A 9,094-nucleotide genomic window follows, 5' to 3' on the forward strand; every position below is an offset into this window, starting at 1 on the left:
CTGAGCCTCGTCTACCACCACCAGCCTTTTATTCTGGGGAACCCCAGTTGTGTCGCTCATTTTTGGCTAAATGCTCCCTCTATATTTCTCTTCAACCGTCATCGTTTCCCACCGAGGAGTCAAAGATAGCTTTCATTATAACTCTGCTCACAGGACGAGCGGCTAGCTGGGGAACCACCGTGTAGGAACAGAGACTTCCGTGCTGCGCCTCCTTCCAAGCATTTTCGGAGGAGCTGAAGAAGGTACTTGATCGCGCTGCTTATGGCAGAGAGGCAGCTAGACTTCTCGCAGAGCTGCGGCAAGGGGATCGCACTGTAGCTGATTATTCTATTGAATGTCGTACTTTAGCCGCGGAGTGTGGCTGGAATTCTGAGGCGCAGTGGGACCTGTTTTTACACTGACTTTCGGACACCATTAAGGACAAGATTTATTCCTCGGATTTACCCACAGGGGTGGATAGGCTCATAGAGCTGGCCATTCATGTGGATGTGGATTAAGGAGGCGGGGCCAGCAGAAGAGACTACGGAGAATCCTTGACGTCACTCATCATTGTAACCTGTCATCAGTCACTGGCGAGAGTGAGTTCTTTTTTCCAGATCCTGAGCCCATGCAGATGGGCAGGTCTCGTTTTTCACAGCAGGAGAAGCAGAGACGCAGGGAGAAAGGTTTCTGCTTGTACTGTGGAGCCGCCAGTCACATCATTCTGCAGTGTCCAGTAAAAGCCGGTGTCCGCCAGTAGGTAAGACGTTACTGACGGGTGGAGGAACTTCCTCTTTTTCAGTCACCCTTCTACTGGTAAGGCTGATATTACATTCACTAACTTTTGACTGTGAAGCTTTAGTTGATTCGGGAGCGGAGGGTAATTTTTTAGACATTAATGTTGCTAAAATACTTAAAATACCTATGGTGGTGCTCTCTCAGCCCATCTCCACGGTGGCTCTTAATGGTCAGCCTTTACCCTCAGTCACGCATGCCACTGTCTCATTCAAACTCATCATCTCTGGACAACACTCTGAGAATATTGACTTTCTCTTGACTGACACTCCTGCTGCCCCTGTGGTTTTGGGGCAACCCTGGCTGGTGCTCCATAATCCCCACTTAAACTGGGGAAAGAATACTGTCTTGTCCTGGAGCGAATATTGTCATGCTTCATGTCTGTTGTCTGCATGTTCTCCTATGTCTTGTTCTGTGTTTCAGGATGATCACACTGACCTGTCTAACATGCCACGTGAGTACCTCGACCTGAAGAGAGTGTTCAGTAAGCCTTGGGCTGCTTCTGTACCTCCGCATCGTCCCTATGACGTTGCTATAGACTTATTGTCAGGTATGTCTCCGCCTAAAGGCAAATTATATTCGCTTACCAATCTGGAGAGGGAGGTCATGGAGATATATATTTCTGATTCTCTTGCAGCCAAGATCATTCGCCCCTCTTCCTTTCCAGCGGGTGTGGGGTTCTTTTTCTTGAAAAAGAAAGAAGGATCTCTTTGTCCCTCTATTGACTATTGAGGGTTGAATGACATCATGGTGAAGAATACTTATCCTCTACCGTTGATGTCGTCAGCTTTTGAGCGTCTGCATGGGGCGTAATTTTTCACAAAATTGGATCTTCGTAACGCTTATCATTTGGTTCGCATAACTCAAGTTAAGTTAAGTCACCTTTATTTATATAGCGCTTTAAACAAAATACATTGCGTCAAAGCAACTGAACAACATTCATTAGGAAAACAGTGTGTCAATAATGCAAAATGACAGTTAAAGGCAGTTAATCATTGAATTCAGTGATGTCATCTCTGTACTGTTCAGCTGTTCTGTTCAGCATGTCTGTGCATTTGTTTGCAATCAAGTCAACGATATCGCTGTAGATGAAGTGTCCCCAGCTAAGCAAGCCAGAGGCGACAGGGACAAGGAACCGAAACTCCATCGGTTACAGAATGGAGAAAAAAACCTTGGGAGAAACCAGGCTCAGACGAAACCAGTAGTTCAATTCCAGGCTGCAGCAAAGTCAGATTGTGCAGAAGAATCATCTGTTTCCTGTGGTCTTGTCCTGGTGGTCATCTGAGACAAGGTCTTTACAGGGGATCTGTATCTGGGGCTCTAGTTGTCCTGGTCTCCGCTGTCTTTCAGGGATGTAGAGGTCCTTTCTAGGTGATGATCCAGTATGCGGTCTGGATACGTACTGGATCCGGGTGACTGCAGTGACCCTCTGATCTGGATAAAGACTGGATCTGGTGGCTACGATGACCTCGGAATAAGAGAGAAACAGACTAATATTAGCGTAGATGCCATTCTTCTAATGATGTAGCAAGTACATCTGGTGGTATGGGAAGTGTTCCCGGTTCCAGTTTACCTAATTAATGCAGCCTAAAAATCCTTTAACGGATTTGCATATTAAAAGCATATTAGTATGTTATGTGTAAGCCAGGTTAAAGAGATGGGTCTTTAATCTAGATTTAAACTGCAAGAGTGTGTCTGCCTCCCGAACAATGTTAGGTATTAGGTTATTCCAGAGTTTAGGCGCCAAATAGGAAAAGGATCTGCCACGCGCAGTTGATTTTGATATTCTAGGTATTATAAGAGAGGGGGATGAATGGAAGACCGCTTTTAATACCCCCAGGGGGCACTTTGAATATATTGTTCTTCCTTTTGGCCTTTGTAACACCCCCACAGTATTCCAAGCACTCGTCAACAATGTGTTGAGAGATATGGTAGATCAGTTCATTTATGTCTACCTGGATGACATACTGATATTTTATCATTCTCTCCAGTAACATGTTCAACACGTCAGTAGAGTGCTTCATAGGCTGTCAAGGTGGAGAAATGTGTTTTCCATGCAAAGTCTGTTCCTTTTTTGGGATACATCGTCTCGGCCGAGGGGGTGCGCATGGATTCCGACAAGATTCAGGCTGTGGTGAATTGGCCAATCCCAGAGTCTCATAAGGCCCTACAGAGGTTTCTGGGCTTTGCCAATTTCTACCAGCGGTTTATTCACAATTTCAGCCAGCTAGCCGCTCCTTTGACTTCCTTAACCTCCATCAAGACTGCTTTCAGGTGGTCTAGTGCAGCAGAAGCTGCATTTTCCAAACTAAAAAGCTGTTTCGTTTCAGCTCCCATCCTTATTGCTCCTGATCCTTCCCGGCAGTTCGTAGGGGAGGTTGAAACGTCAGAGGTGGGGGTTGGCGCGGTGCTATCCCAGAGTTCCGTCACGGACGGTAGGGTGCATCCTTGCGTGTATTTTTCTCACCGTTTGTCCCCCACCGAGCGTAATTATGACATTGGTAACAAAGCTGTTGGCAGTTAAGCTCGCTTTGGAAGAATGGCGTCATTGGTTGGAAGGTTCGGAGGGTCTTTGGTTGGATTGGTTGGAGGCTTACATGGCCTCCCGATGGACGTTGTCTCTGACAGGGGGCCTTAGTTTGTTTCCAAATTTTGGAGAGAATTTTGTAAATTGCTGGGGGCGACTGTTATTCTTTCTTCTGGATTTCGTCCTCAGAGTAATGGTCAGATGGAAAGGGCCAATCAAGATCTAGAACGAGTGTTGTGATGTTTGGTTTCTCAGAACCCCTCCTCTTGGAGCCAGCAGCTCTCATAGGTTAAGTACGCACATAACTCGTTACCAGTCTCAGCAATGGGCCTATCGCCTTTTCAGTGTAGTTTAGGGTACCAGCCACCACTTTTTCAGAGTATGGTATCCGATGTCGCGATTCCCTCTGCCCACGCACTTGTCCAGAGTTGCCGACGCACCTGGACCAGGGCCAGATTGACCCTGCTCCGGGTGGGGGTGCACACCAAGGTCTGTGCGTTCATCTTGCGTCTCTGTCTGATTGTGTGCGTCTGTTAACTAGCACCGCAGCTGCAGTCTATGAGCGCCAGCTGCAACTCATTTGCGCTGCCTTTATGTTTGGCTAGCAATCCTGTTCGTGTTGTTGGTTTATTAAATCTCTAAGTCTCTCCTGTCTAGTTGTTGTTCCTGTTCTCGTCCAGTTGGTACTTTTCAAGGTTATTCCTTGCCCACCTGTGATTCCTGCGCTGGGTTAGAGTTACTGCAGCTTGAGCGGTCTGCACCTTATTCCTCGCTCACCTGGGATTGCTGCACTGGGTTAGAGTTACTGCAGCTTGAGTGGTCTGGACGTTATTCATCTGGAGTTTATTCCATCGTCTTCCTATGTTTCTCATTGCTTGCTATATACATATATATGCAAATAAACCATTTTCCCCCTCGCACTTGGATCTCGAGACTCGATTATTGTGACAGATTCATCATGCGCCAACTTCTTACGCAAGTAAGATTGGGAAAGCCTATTAGTAAGTTTACGTTTATTTATTAATTTACTTACAATAAATAACAGTAAAATATATTAAAATAACAGCATTATGTGCATATTCACTTTTGAGTTGAAAACATTATTAATTAAAAAATATTTAGTAAAATCTTTCAATCGTTGGGGGGGGGCAAGGCTGCAATCTCTGCCTATGTTTATACTATGTTAAAATAGCACGTTATTTTGCTAATTACTTATTGCAAATAGTGGCAATTAGCTGCACCTCAGCATTGTAATACATTATAAACCAGTATGCAATAACTCATTAAGTGTAAATTTTAATTAAAATTACATGGATGCCATCATTTTGGGAAAAAGCCCTCCCTTAACCTACCCTAATTTTGCCTGACTTTTTTTTCAACTTTTTGATGATTTTCTTCAATTTTATTATAAATAAATGCTTTTCTTATGTGATTTGAAATTTGAAAAGGGAGAAAAAAAGTTATCCAAAAGGCAGATTCAAACCCAGGTTGATCACTTCAAAGGAATAGAATGACAAACACTTTACCATCTACACCACTGGATTTGACACTTGGCAGTCGTCTTTTGTAAGTTTGACTAGCACAATCACAATCCACCAACAATACCATGTACCTGCACTTTTTTAGTGTAAAATAGGTGCCAATTTTCTTTTTCTTTTTTTCCCCAAACAGTTAAACAGTTGCCCACAGAAAAAAAATCAGGGGGTGCTATAGCACCCCCACTTCCCATGCCTATGAGTGCATGTTGTCCATTTGCTTTAATACATATTGGTTCATCCTGCTGGTCTGGTTGGTAAAAAAAGAAAATAAAAAAAGTTATTTCTGGTAAAGTTAACCAAATCAAACCTGCACAACCATAAGATTTAGTTTACTGTTGAAGTAAGGGGTTTTCACTGTTATGCCAGTGTTGTGTAGGTAAGCATCAGTGTAACGGTGGGCTGGTTATGTATCACGAACAGCCAAATGTTACGCTCTCATCCTCTGATGGTCATTAATGTGGACTGCAGAACACATTATGGGTTAGACACTGGCTTGCTCTCAAATACTGATTTGTGAGTGTCTTTTTAACTCAAGCATTGATCTCCGCTGCACTAAAGGAATGGAAAACTGATCCCAGAACTGACGTACTTTCTAGGCAGATGAAAACAGAACCTGAGTGGTTTGTCCAGATCATGACTGCTCCATCTCTCTCTTTGATGTCAACGTGAGCTTTAATTCTTCCACAACTCTGAGTCCCAGAAAGAGAGCTGATCTTTCTGTCAGGGATCTAGGAAGGAGGACCCAATTGCAGTCCGAGATAACAAGGTTTTATTGACAAGACAGACTGATACAAGAGGGTAGTGACGTGCACAATAGATACCACAACAGGAACACAGTAAACAGAAACAGTTAGGGAAGGCCACTGGGACAGCTTCAGACAGCTACTGGCAGAATGCCATGGCAACAGAGGGGGCGACAAAACCAGGCTGATGGAGAAGACCACAAGGCACCATAGAGCAGAGCTCAGACACTTGTTGACCGCAGACTCTGAAGCAGACCAAGTGCCAGGCAGGTAGAACCAGGGCAGGACACACAGGGACAGGTCAGGAACTATAACACAAGACTAGACAGGACAAAGCCCCACAAAAACACAAATTAAACCCAAGACAAAGAATATAAACCAATGAACTAATAAAAAGTAAAACAACAAAATAAGAAGAATTGACCAATTTAACCAACTTATAGAACCAAACAAAACCAAGAATCAGGACTAGAAAAACTAAATAAATATTACAAATTAAAAAAACAAACTTATTACTAAAACAAGGAGCAAGACAAAAACATGAAACTACAAAGACTAGACTAAACTCAAGACCAACCAGGCAGGGAGACATGGACACATATACAGCCTTATCCACAGACAGAGACCAAGACCAAGACAGTGACAGAAAGGGGTGAAAATGACCATGAACCAGCAAACACAAAAGGGTAAGGTGCATTATAAATAGGGAGGAATATACATGAAGGACAGGTGAGTACAATTAGACCAACTAGGCTAACAAGAGGGTATGGTGACAAGGAAACAAGGAGAAGGGGCTAATGAAGCACATGGACAAGGAAAACAAGGCCATGTCCTGAAACAAGACAAACACAAGAAACAAAACACAAGACAAACAGTGTCAGTGCAAAACCCTGACACTTTCCTCACCTCTTATCACCAGGAGAGGTGAACTTCAGTCAGATGAACTGCCGCAAAGTATTAACGGCACCTCACAACCTCAGCTTCATGTCTCAACCTGTGTCCTATGAGACAGAGGTTGGGGACGTGCTTGGCCTGTTGAAAACCATTAAAATAATGCAGCCCATTTTCTGCACTGGCCACTTACTGTGCTCAGATGGCCTGAGTATGTTCTAAATCTCAACTGATAACCATTCGTACAAGCTGGTCCTTTAGCTAAATCCTTAGATATGGCCTTGTATGAGCTGACCAGTCAAGGCAATCTCAGATCAATACAAACTGGCTTTCATATGGTCATTGCATTACTACAAATAGAGAAGTCAAAGGTCAAAGGGGTAACAAGTAATAGAGGCCCTCGGAGAAATTCTAGTTCATCCTGTAGGTTGAAAAAGCAAACAGGAACATTTCCCACCCTCTCCTCTGAATAAACCAATACAATGTGCAAGATGAGAATGTATGTTGTGATGGATCAGTTGATCTAGTGAACTCTTTGAGCAGTAATTACAGTAGTTTAGATTTCATTTATGACCATTGAGTAAAACAGACATCTGCGCCTAAAACAGAACTGCATGCCTATTCACTCTAATACATGCAGACAGTGTATAATCCAACATTTTGTCAAACCTGTGTGTGGTTGGTGACTTTATTATTATTTATACAGTGCTATTTACAAAACAGATTGTGTCAAAGCAACTTTATGTTAAACAGGAAAAACATAAGGAAAAATTTACCAGCCATGAGAATGGATTAATTCATTAAATTAAATAAAAGAATAAATAATACAAACATATAAAACAGGCAGAACAAGTCGGGGAAACACACATCTACTTGCAACTTTTATTTTTATTATAACAACAACAATCTTTTTTGAAGATCCAAGATGGCGCCGCACATGGCTGCTTCAGTGCTTGGCTCTCCAGTGTTTGTACTGTTTTTGTTCGTTTTTCCTGTTTTTTGTTTAACAAACACGATCAGTTTCACCAGGGATGAACTGCTGAACATTCGGCAGAACACACCACATGATATTTTTCCGGATTTCTATTATACAGACGTTTTACTGAACATTGTTATCGGAGGAGCAGCGGCGCTGATCAAGCGCTTCAGGACGCGCAGACGGGGAAAGCGAGCGGGAGCGCTCGTCAGACTCAGGAAGCGCGGATTTCGAACGCCGTTGCCTAGCATCCATCTCGCAAATCTCCGCTCTCTACCCAACAAAACGGACGAACTCCTTCTGCTCTCTCGGACAAATAAGGATTTCTCTCACTCTGCTGCTCTGTGTTTCACGGAAACCTGGCTGAATGACGCCATACCGGACAGCGCACTCCATCTGCCGGGCTTTCAGCTGTTCAGAGCGGACCGCGAAGCAGAATCAACGGGGAAATCGCGCGGCGGCGGGACATGCTTTTACATCAATGAACGGTGGTGTACAGATGTAACTGTATTAAAGAAGATGTGCTGTCCTGATCTAGAAACGCAGTTTATCAACTGCAAGCCGTTCTATTCGCCGCGGGAGTTTCACTCGTTCATTCTGGTTAGTGTTTACATCCCTCCTCAAGCGCAAGTAAGTCTGGCTTTACAGAAACTCGCTGATCAGATCACAGACACAGAACAACAACACCCGGACTCTGTTTTAATCATTCTTGGGGACTTTAATAAAGCCAATCTCTCCCGTGAACTGCCAAAATACAGACAGCATGTTACCTGTCCCACCAGAGACAGTAATATACTGGATCACTGTTACACCACAATAAAGGATGCATATCACTCTGTTCCATGAGCAGCTTTGGGATGTTCTGATCACTGTCTGGTTCATCTTATACCGACCTACAAGCAGAAACTTAAATCTGCTAAACCTGTAGTAAAGACTTTGAAGAGATGGACCAGCGAAACAGAGCAGGATTTACAATCTTGTTTTGACATCACAGACTGGAGCGTTTTTGAAGCTGCTACCACCGATCTGGACGAACTCACAGAGACCGTAACATCCTATATTAGTTTCTGTGAGGATATATGCATTCCTACCAGGACTTATTTAACATTCAACAATGATAAGCCATGGTTTACAGTAAAACTCAGACACCTTCGTCAGGCCAAAGAGGATGCCTACAGAAATGGGGACAGGGTCTTGTACAATCAGGCCAGGAACACACTGAACAAAGAGATTAGAGCGGCTAAAAAGACCTACGCTAAAAAGTTGGAAGACCAGTTTACTTCCAACGACTCTACTTCAGTTTGGAGAGGACTGAGAGCCATCACAAACTACAAGACACCATCCCCTTGCACTGAGGCTAATCAACGACTTGCTAACGACCTGAATGAGTTTTATTGTAGATTTGAAACCCCCAACACCCACTCTGACCATCTCCCTACACAACCATTAACACCTCCTGCAATCCCCCTCTCCATACCTCCTGCTCTTCAAATCTGTGAAGATGATGTGCGCCAGGTCTTCAAGAAAAACAAAAGAAGAAAAGCACCAGGCCCAGATGGCGTTACACCAGCCTGTCTGAAAACCTGTGCTGACCAGCTGGCCCCCATCTTTTCACAGATCTTCAACAGATCTCTGGAGTTGTGTG

Source organism: Carassius carassius, chromosome 25 (assembly GCF_963082965.1).
Source record: "Carassius carassius chromosome 25, fCarCar2.1, whole genome shotgun sequence".
Lineage (NCBI taxonomy): Eukaryota > Metazoa > Chordata > Actinopteri > Cypriniformes > Cyprinidae > Carassius > Carassius carassius.